The sequence below is a fragment of the Grampus griseus genome (assembly GCF_964374135.1).
Source record: "Grampus griseus genome assembly, chromosome: 3".
Lineage (NCBI taxonomy): Eukaryota > Metazoa > Chordata > Mammalia > Artiodactyla > Delphinidae > Grampus > Grampus griseus.
This window is the reverse complement of record NC_139019.1, coordinates 45059945-45071227: the sequence shown is the minus strand read 5'-3', so window position 1 is coordinate 45071227 and position 11283 is coordinate 45059945. Positions and strand designations below refer to the sequence as shown.

At 39.9% G+C, this 11283-nt stretch overlaps 1 pseudogene across 1 annotated transcript; it reads right to left on the bottom strand.

The window, feature by feature from the left end:
- Window positions 1-3053: 3053 nt before the first annotated feature.
- LOC309820577 (acireductone dioxygenase-like) lies at window positions 3054-3590 on the bottom strand (annotated as a pseudogene). The gene has a single exon. The product of its transcript is annotated as an acireductone dioxygenase-like (transcript).
- Between the last annotated feature and the right edge of the window lie 7693 nt (window positions 3591-11283).

Sequence of the window (11283 nt, the reverse complement as noted above, 5' to 3'; positions counted from 1 at the left end):
GGGGAAGAAAAATAACCACCAAACAATTAAATAATACAAAGCAGGGTATACATCAGAAATCTTGATCAGCTGATTGACAGTAACAGAGGGAGTGTAGACCAACAAGCCCTCTTTGAGGAGCTAAATCCTGTCATAAAAATATTTTTACATATTTTAAAATGGGTAATCTACTCTCCTGGTCCAAACACTAAAACCTATAAAAAAGTGATCAGAAAAGTAAATAACCCACCTGCAAAAATAAATGTATAAACAAGTAAATGGAGAAAACCTTTATTGTTATTAGTTTCCTATTAATCCTTCCAGAAATTTTATGCCCTATTCACATTTGAGACTATAAAAGTATATTATTTTCCTTTCCTGTTTCACCCTAAGGAAATCTTAAAATTTGTACGGAGATACAAAAGACCCCAAATAGCCAAAGTACTCTTGAGGGAAAAAAACAGAGCTGGAGGAATCAGGCTCCTGGACTTCAGACTATACTACAAAGCTACAGTAATCAAGACAGTACGGTACTGGCACAAAAACAGAAATATAGATCAATGGAACAGGATAAAAAGCCCAGAGATAAACCCACGCACCTATGGTCAACTAATCTATGACAAAGGAGGCAAGGATACACAATGGAGAAAAGACAGTCTCTTCAATAAATGGTGCTGGGAAAACTGGACAGCTACATGTAAAAGAGTGAAATTAGAACACTCCCTAACACCATACACAAAAATAAACTCAAAATGGATTAGAGATCTAAATGTAAGACTGGACACTACAAAACTCTTAGAGGAAAACATAGGAAGAACATTCTTTGACATAAATCACAGCAAGATTTTTTTTTGATCAACCTCCTAGAGTAACGGAAATAAAAACAAAAATAAACAAATGGGACCTAATGAAACTTCAAAGCTTTTGCAAAGCTAAGGAAACTACAAACAAGATGAAAAGACAACCCTCAGAATGGGAGAAACTATTTGCAAATGAATCAACGGACAAAGGATTAATCTCCAAAATATATAAACAGCTCATGCAGCTCAATACTAAAAAACAACCCAATCCAAAAATGGACAGAAGACCTGAATAGACATTTCTCCAAAGAAGACATACAGATGGCCAAGAAGCACATGAAAATCTGCTCAACATCACTAATTATTAGAGAAATGCAAATCAAAACTACAATGAGATATTACCTCACACTAGTTAGAATGGGCATCATCAGAAAATCTACAAACAACAAATGCTGGAGAGGGTGTGGAGAAAAGGGAACACTCTTGCAGTATTGGTGGGAATATAAATTGATACAGCCACTATGGAGAACAGTATGGAGGTTCCTTAAAAAACTAAAAATAGAACTACCATATGACCCAGCAATCCCACTACTGGCCATACACCCAGAGAAAACCATAATTCAAAAAGACACATGCACCCCAATGTTCATTGCAGCACTATTTATAATAGCCAGGTCATGGAAGCAACTTAAATGCCTATCAACAGACGAATGGATAAAGAAGATGTGGTACGCATATAGAATGGAATACTACTCAGCCATAAAACGGAATGAAATTGGGTCATTTATAGAAACATGGATGGATCTAGAGACTGTCATACAGAGTGAAGTAAGTTAGAAAGAGTAAAACAAATATCATATATTAACGCATATATGTGGAACCTAGAAAAATGGTACAGATGAACCGGTTTGCAGGGCAGAAATAGAGACACAGATGTAGAGAACAACTGTATGGACACCAAGGGGGGAAAGTGGCCGGGGCCGGGGTGGTGGTGTGATCAATTGGGAGATTGGGACTGACATGTATACACTAATAGGTATAAAATGGATAACTAATAAGAATCTGCTGTATAAAAAATAAATAAAATAAAATTGCAAAAAAAAATTTTTGTTTAAGATTTCAATGAGACAAAATGTTTTTACTTCCAAGAATGAGGAAAAGCTAAAACACCTTTACCTTGTTTTTGTTTGTGTTATATTCACTTAATAATTTGTTTTTATTTATAAAAATTTATATAATTTGACTTTAGAAAATAAGTGTGGCCCTTAAGATAGATTCAAAAGTGAGATTACTTTTTATGCTGATGCTACACAAGGCAATGGAATGGTGGGTATGACTTAAAGGAATAGCTGCATTTTAAATAACCTTAAAAACTTTATAGCATTGATTGGCATTATCATTTTGTACCAGTAGAGGGAGATCTATGTCCACTGCAATAAATTAGTAGTTTCAGTCTGTGCAACAGTGAATGAAGGGAAAGGGGAGTTGCTCTCAAACACTGTTATTATCATGTCCAGGAAACAGGTGGATGGGTAGTTAGGTAGGTAGACAGGTAGACAGACAGATGAATGAATAAAAGTTTGGTCAACTATTTTGATAAATGTATAATATAAACCTTCATCAAAGATTACTGGCAGGATTTACCACAGAGTTTTATTCACTTACAAAATGCCTGTATGTCAAAATGAATGTAACATAAAAGGTATTTAACATATTTAATATTTATTTATTAACGTTAAGGCAGCTACTCTATTTTGAAGACGAAAGTGGCATAATCAAGTGAGGGCCCCCCTAACTCGCCAGCTCATCCCCCACGGCACACCCCCCCCCAGCTTCCTCCCATGTTTTGGGAGAAAAGCTTCTTCTCTCTGCCCAGGCCTGTCATCCACTATCACTCCTCCGCACAAGGCAGGCATGGCCTCGTTTGGTACCTGCTTAAAGTCCAAGAATCAGGTTCAGATGGGGCAGCTAAGTGGCTCCATTTGGGGAGTTGAAACTCACTCGGTCACAGCTGAAGGCACGAGCTGATACAGGGCCACTGACCACTGGTCCTGAATTAGAGAAAATGAACGGATTTGCCCAGATTTCCACAGGTGCTTCTATGTACCAACCGATTCTACAGCAACTTCCATTAAAACATATTCTGATCGAACAATCTTGCAGAGGAAAGCTCACCTAGCCTCAAGTCCACAACACAAAAGCAAGGAGAATAGGACAGATTTTCTGCTGCTATCATGTCCCGGACTTTCGGGCGCCCGAGGCCCCAGGGCACCGCTAGGCCATCTGTGCCAGAAACTCAATACTGCCCACGGGCCTCAAAGTGGTCAGCCGGCCGGCTGTACGCCGTCCACACTGGGTCTCCCACAAACAGCTGCATGGCCTTCACGTAGTTCTTCTCGTCCAGTGTGAAGCGGTGGTATATGCCGGCGGGGAGAGTGATCATGTCTCCTTTCCCCATGAAGATCCGGATCCACCTGTCCTCTTTATCCCTCACGTCAAAGTACCCACTGCCGTCCAGGATGTAGTGAATCTCGTCATCCAGGTATAAATGCTCCTCGTAAAACATCTTCATCTTTTCTTCATAATTTGGTAGTTTGTCTTTGCATATGGTTATTGTGTCCATCCAGGAGTAGTTTTTCTCTTTTTGGATCTTTTCTAATTCTGGATCATTCTCATCTTTGTCAGCATCCAGCGTCCAGTAAAGGACGCCGAGCCCCTGCAGCCGCTCCAGGCGGACCGGGCGCGCGGGCTCTGCGCCATGGGGCCACCGTGGGTCGCCGGCGACTCGTCCATGTACCAGGACTGCACCATGGCTGGGCCGGGGGCGTGGCTGCCTGACCCCGGACCTGCACGGGCCGCCATGCCTAATATTTAAATTTAAATCTTAAAATTAACCTTTTATTTTATATTCATTAAGTTGCTTTTCAAAGAGTTAGGCCTTAAATTTAAATATCCAATCAATTAGATATATTGTGACAAATATAAAACGAGGCTTGGTCTCTTTTCACCTTCCTTAGACGCTCAGGATATTTCAGTGGAGACGTACCATGGCCAGCCTAGCCCCTGTAGCCTCCTGGCAATGCATACATATATCGGAATGTTCTTCCCATTGTTTCACTTCCCTCAAATCATGCTGGTTAGAAGTACGTATTTTTTTTTTACCTGGATGTAAGGTACTCATAATTGGCCTAACCATATTCCTTGGCTCGTGACATAGTTATCATTGGTCTCCCCAGGTATACACGTCTTGTTTGAGTTTATAATCCAATCGAAAAACCGATCATGGGCAATAACTTATACAGACCTGCATGTTCTTTCCCTCTCTTACACCCCTTGCCTCATACATGGTAATCATTGCTCTAAATGTTCTGTTTAACATTTCCACATTTTAAAAAAATAGAATTTTAAATCAATACATATATATGTATAAACAAAATATGTAGGTTTAGCTCTTGAATTTTATAAAAAGAGTAATCTTCAACTTGCCTACATCTTTATTGGAGTATAATTGCTTTACAATGGTGTGTTAGTTTCTGCTCGACAACAAAGTGAATCAGTTATACATATACATATGTTCCCATATCTCTTCCTTCTTGCATCTCCCTCCCTCCCACCCTCCCTATCCCACCCCTCTAGGCGGTCACAAAGCACAGAGCTGAACTCCCTGTGCTATGCGGCTGCTTCCCACTAGCTATCGATTTTACATTTGGTAGTGTATATATGTCCATGCCACTCTCTCACCCCGTCACAGCTTACCCTTCCCCCTCCCCATATCCTCAAGTCCATTCTCTAGTAGGTCTGTGTCTTTATTCCCGTCCTACCCCTGGGTTCTTCATGACATTTTTTTTTCTTAAATTCCATATATATGTGTTAGCATACGGTATTTGTCTTTCTCTTTCTCACTTACTTCACTCTGTATGACAGACTCTAGGTCCATCCACCTCATTACAAATAGCTCAATTTCGTTTCTTTTTATGGCTGAGTAATATTCCATTGTATATATGTGCCACATCTTCTTTATCCATTCATCCGATGATGGACACTTAGGTTGTTTCCATCTCCTCGCTATTGTAAATAGAGCTGCAATGAACATTTTCGTACACGACTCCTTTTGAATTATGGTTTTCTCAGGGTATATGCCCAGTAATGGGATTGCTGGGTCATATGGTAGTTCTATTTGTAGTTTTTTAAGGAACCTCCATACTGTTCTCCATAGTGGCTGTACCAATTCACATTCCCACCAGCAGTGCAAGAGTGTTCCCTTTTCTCCACACCCTCTCCAGCATTTATTGTTTCTAGATTTTTTGATGATGGCCATTCTGACTGGTGTGAGATGATATCTCATTGTAGTTTTGATTTGCATTTCCCTAATGATTAATGATGTCGAGCATTCTTTCATGTGTTTGTTGGCAGTCTGTATATCTTCTTTGGAGAAATGTCTATTTAGGTCTTCTGCCCATTTTTGGATTGGGTTGTTTGTTTTTTTGATATTGAGCTGCATGAGATGCTTGTAAATTTTGGAGATTAATCCTTTGTTAGTTGCTTCATTTGCAAATATTTTCTCCCATTCTGAGGGTTGTCTTTTGGTCTTGTTTATGGTTTCCTTTGCTGTGCAAAAGCTTTGAAGTTTCATTAGGTCCCATTTGTTTATTTTTGGTTTTATTTCCATTTCTCTAGAAGGTGGGTCAAAAAGGACCTTGCTGTGATTTATGTCATAGAGTGTTCTGCCTATGTTTTCCTCTAAGAGTTTGATAGTTTCTGGCCTTACGTTTAGGTCTTCAATCCATTTTGAGCTTATTTTTGTGTGTGGTGTTAGGCAGCGATCTAATCTCATTCTTTTACATGTGCCTGTCCAGTTTTCCCAGCACCACTTATTGAAGAGGCTGTCCAGCCTTTTTACTTTAAGGTATCTTTTTTTTTGGCTGCACCGCATGTAATGAGGGATCATAGTTCCCCCACCGGGGATTGAACCTGTGCCCCTGCAGAGGAAGTGTGGAGTCCTAACCACTGGACTGCCAGAGGATTCCCCAACTTTAAGGTGTCTTTTGATGAATCAAATTTCTTAATTTTAATTTAACCAAATTTATCAATCTCCTGTTATATGGTTAATGGATTTTGCATGTTGAAAATCTTTGCCTTTATTGAACAGGCTATCCTTTCCCCATAATATATTTTTGGACATATATAAAGGATAGTCTCTTCAATAAATGGTGCTGGGAAAACTGGACAGCCGCATGCAAAAGAATGAAACTGGACCATTATCTTTATGCTATACACAAAAATCAACACAAAATAGGTTCAAGATCTGAAACCATAAAACTCCCAGAAGAAAATATGGGGATAAGCTCCTTGACATTAGTCTTGGGTATGATATTTTGGACTTGATGACAAAATCAAAGGCAATAAAAGCAAAAATAAACAAGTGGAACTATATCAAACAAAGAAAGCTTCTGCACAGCAAAGGAAATCATCAACAAAATGAAAAGGAAACCTATATAATGACAGAAAATGTTTTCAAATCATATGTCTAATAAGGGGTTAATATGCAAAATAAATAAATAACTCATACAACTCAACTGTAAAGAGATAAGCAATCCGATTAAAAATGGGTAGAAGACATATGATCCAGCAATCCCATTCCCGGGCATATATCCAGAGAAAACTCTAATTTGAAAAGATACATGCACCCCAGTGTTCACAGCAGCACTATTCACAATAGCCAAGACATGGAAACAACCAAAATGTCCATCAACAGATGATGGATAAAGAAGATGTGGTATGTATATACGATGCAATCCTACTCAGCCATAAAAAAGAATGAAATAATGCCATTTGCAGTAACATGGATGGACTTGGAGATTATCATACTAAGTGAAGTAAGTCAGAAAAAGACAAATATCATATGACATCACTTATATGTGGAATCTAAAATATGATACAAATGAACTTATGTACAAAACAGAAACACACTCACAGACATAGGAAACAAATTTATGGTTACCAAATGGGAAAGGGTAGGGAGGAATAAATTACGAGTTTGGGATTAGCAGATACAAACTACTATTGATATATATCAAATAGGTAAACAACAAGGTTCCACCATATAGCACAGGGAATTGTATATATTCAATATCCTCTAATAAACCATAATGGAAAATAATATGAAAAAGAATATATTATATATATGTATATATATAACTGAATCACTTTGCTGTACACCAGAAACTAACACAACATTGTAAATCAACTATGCTTCAATTAAAAAAAAAATTGTTAGAACACTTGAATAGATATTTTCCAAAGAAGACATACAACTGGCCAACAGGTAAATGAAAAGATGCTCAACATCAGTAATCATCAGGGAAAGGCAAATCCAAACTACAATGAGATATGATCTCACACCTCTCTAGAATGGCTATTACTAAAGAGACAAGAAATAACAGTGTTGGTGAGGATGTGGAGGAAAGAGAACCCTTATGCACTGTCGGTGGGAATATAAATTAGTGCAACCACTATGGAAAACAGAATGGAGATTCCTCAAAAAATTAAAAATAGAAGTACCATATGATCCAGCAATCCCACTTCTGGGTATATAATCAAAGGAAAGGAAATCATAATCTTGAAGAGATATCGCTATTCCCATGTTCACTGCAGCATTATTAATGACAGCCAAGGTATGGAAACAAAGTGTCCATCAACGGATGAATGGATAAAGAAGACATTTGATACACACACACACACACACACACACATAATGGAATATGATTTAGCCATAAAACAGAAGGAAGTCCTGCCATTTGCAATAACATGGATGGACCCTGAGGTATTTATATTAAGTGAAATGAGAGAAAGACAATGTATATTCTATTTATATGTGAAATCTAAAAAAACCTGAACTTCTAGATACAGAGAACAGATCCGTGGTTAACAGAAGTCAGGGAAGGTAGGCAAAATGGGTAAAGGGGGTCAAAAGGTACAGACTTCCTATTATAAGATAAGTAAGTCCCTGGGATGTAATGTAAAGCATGGTGACTCTAGCTAACGATACTGTATTGTATATTTGAATGTTATTGAGAGAGTAGATCTTAAAATTTATTATCACACAAGGAAAAAATATGTAACTATATGTGGTGATATAAACTGTGTTAGCCATTTCACTGTATATATATATATATATACACACACACACATATATATATATATACACACATACATATATCAAATCATAATGCTGTACACCTAAAACTAATGCAGTATTATATGTCAACTAGATCTCAATAAAAAAAATCTTTCCCTACCCTATGCTCTGCAAGTTGGTTACTTATATTTCCTACTGATATGTTGTTTTGTTCTTACTCTTTAAGTCCTTACTCCATCTGAAGTAGATATTTTGTACATGGTGTGTGTTATGGGCTAAAAATTCTTTCCCTTCAAAATTCATATAATGAAGCTCTAGTCCCCAGTACTTCAGAATATGACTGTATTTAGAGATAGGGCCTTAAAAAGGTGATTAAGGTTAAATGAGGTCATTTGGGTGGGCCCTGATCCAGTCTAACTGCTGTCCTTATAACAGGAAATTTGGACATACAAGGGGACACCAGGGATGCTCTCTCACAGAGGAATGATCACGTGAGGACACGATGAGAAGGCAGCCATCTGCAGTCAAAGAGAGAAGGCCTCAGGAGGAACCAAGCCTGCCCACACCTTGATCCTGGACTTGTAGCCCCCAGAACTGTGAGAAAGTAAATTTCTGTTGTTTAAGCCACCCAGTCTGTGGTATTCTGTTAGGGTAGCCCTAGAAAACTAATACAGTGTAAGATACGGATTTCATTTTTTTTTAATATGGAAAAATCAATTTTCTACTTCCATTTACTGAATAGTTTCCTTTCCTCAATGATCTATCATGTTTCCTCTGCCATATACCAAAGTTCCATATATAAGTGGATCTATTTCTAGGCTCTTTATTCCATTGGTCAGTCTATCCCTGTGAGAGGACCAAATTTTCTTAATTGCTCTAGCTTAATTATAAGTTGTGATAACTGGTAAAGAAAGACCTTCCCCCTTCTAATTCTTCTTTAAGTTAGTTTGCTATTTTTGATCACTTACACTTTCAAAGTTTGCAATCAGCTTGTCAAGTTTCACTAAAAGTCATATTGGGATTCCACTTGTAATTACATTAAATCTACAGAACTACAGAGAAATATTTTGTAATTAAAGATTTATCTCCATTGGAAAGTACATTTATTTTCTTTTTTGTTCTACTAACAACAATTTTAGTTCTGTCCACACGATGGCACCACGAACCAAAAAATCAGATTTTCATAGTTGGACAGAAGGTCCCATAACACATATACATGTTAATATTTTATTAAATGCTCAAATGTTTTGGAGGATAGACCTGAATTTCACATGGCATGTTCAACAGTCCATAAAATGCTTAAGTACATTTGGTAAAGAGATATACTATAGTATATGATAATCAAAGAATGGAAATAATAATGAAAAATATCATGATTATTCTTCATAGTCCTTTTATCATAGAAAGTCATAAACAGATATAGATTAAAAAGTTCATTATCAACCGAGAAGATAAAGACAAGGTGTAAAATTAACTCTGGAAATTTAGGTAGTATTTTCTAAACCTGCAAGCCTACTACAGGCTAGTATATAAGTTTGCATAAATCTGGGGAGCAAAGGTCACCCCTAGGTTTATCTTTAAAGAGGAGGGTTGTGTAATTCTTCATATCCACCACCAGGCGCCTGTTCCAGCCCTGATAATCATGGGGTAAATTCTACTTTCACTTTATGAGAAACATGCCTTGGCTTGCCCTGAACAGCTTACAGAATCAAAAAGGAGGAGTCACAGAAGACTTTCCCTTTCTACTCTGTAATGCCAATGAAACTCCTTTCTACATTATGTGGGAAACACTTGAGACAGAATCTTCGAAACCATGCACATTTAATTAACTGATACCATGCATACCCTGATGGTATCTGTACTGGAGCCAACCGTTTTCTAGGTACCTTCCAGGGGGTTATTAATCTGGTATTCTATATAGCACTGGAAATTAGTATCAAAAAACTGTTTAACACATCTTAACTTGGATTTAAAAATCTGTCTATTGCCAATTAACATAACTTGGATGTTCTACTAAATATATATAGAGGGAATAGTTAACTTAAATTCGTTAAACCCCAGATTCCTCATCTGTAAAATGGGAATAACAATATTTCCTACTTAGAATGGATGTAGAATTAAATAAGGCTTTTCAAAATACTAAGCACGGTACCCTGCACATAAATGCACTACTGTCATTAGAACAAGAAACAATGGCGGTCCCAGGTTAGCAAGTCTGAATCGTACAATCTGGAAATAGGAAACTAAGCCATGTTTTAGCTCACTTGGCTATGCTCCTCCCTCATGCTACCAATCCTCTCCACTTGGAAGGCTTAGGATTGACTCTCCCAGCACCAGAGCAGCCACGTGGCTTAATGAGCCATTTTAAACGACGCATTCCGCATAACCCCTTCGGAATAAGAAGTGATAGATGATTTAGACTGTAAAACCATAGTTAGCACCAGGAGCACTTTTAAACCACTTACTGTCAAAGGAAGCCCATATAGTCATTAACCGCTGCCCACTCGGACTAACTGCGCTTCTGGAACATTCCACGAGGTGGCGCCTTTGCTCCCCGTCTTCGGTCATTCTGAACGCGAAGCCTTCCCAAGGCGCTGGCCTCCCTCTCCAAGGTTAAGGGCCTGACCTCCGACAAAGGCTTGCTCTAAGGTGATGGGCAGAGGCCACACGGGCCTAAGTGGGACTTGTCCATGGTCAGCCGGCCGGCCCCAGCCGAAGTCCGCTTCATTTAGAAGCGGCGGGGAGCTCGGAACACCCTGTTCCGCGGACCCTTGTCTTTCAGGGGCACGGCCTCCCCGCAGGGCCCCTCTAGACAGGAGCTAACGGGGTAAAACTGCGGGGGCGGCGGCAGCCCAGAAGGTCTCCAAGTGGCCACCGGGAAGCCTCACGTGACTGTGCAGTGGCTCCGGCCACACTCACACGTTGACACCGGAGGCGTCAGGTTGTAGGGCGGTGAGGAAGGGCTGTGCACGGGAGGGAACCTGCGAGGACCGCAGCACCCGGTGGGGCTCTGATCACTGCACCGCCCGCCGCGGGGCGGGTGGGGGCGGAGCCAGGCGTCGGCCCTAGGGTTTCTACTTCAAAACCAGAAGCTCGGAACATTCCAAGAATGGGATGGCGGTCACGGGAACGGCCGGACGCCTGTGTCCGCCTCCCCATCGGGGTGAGCGCTCCCCGCGGCCCGCAAGCGGCTCGCAAGCTGGAAGCCACCAGCCCGTCGCAACCTCCCGCTCGGCCCCGGACGCTCTTGAGGCCGGTGGGCGGGGCGTCACCCGTGATGTAGCATCCCGTTTCGATTCTCCGCCCCCTTCTCCGCCCGTATATAAGACTTCTCCGGGCGTTCACACTCGTACAAGTGAACGAAGG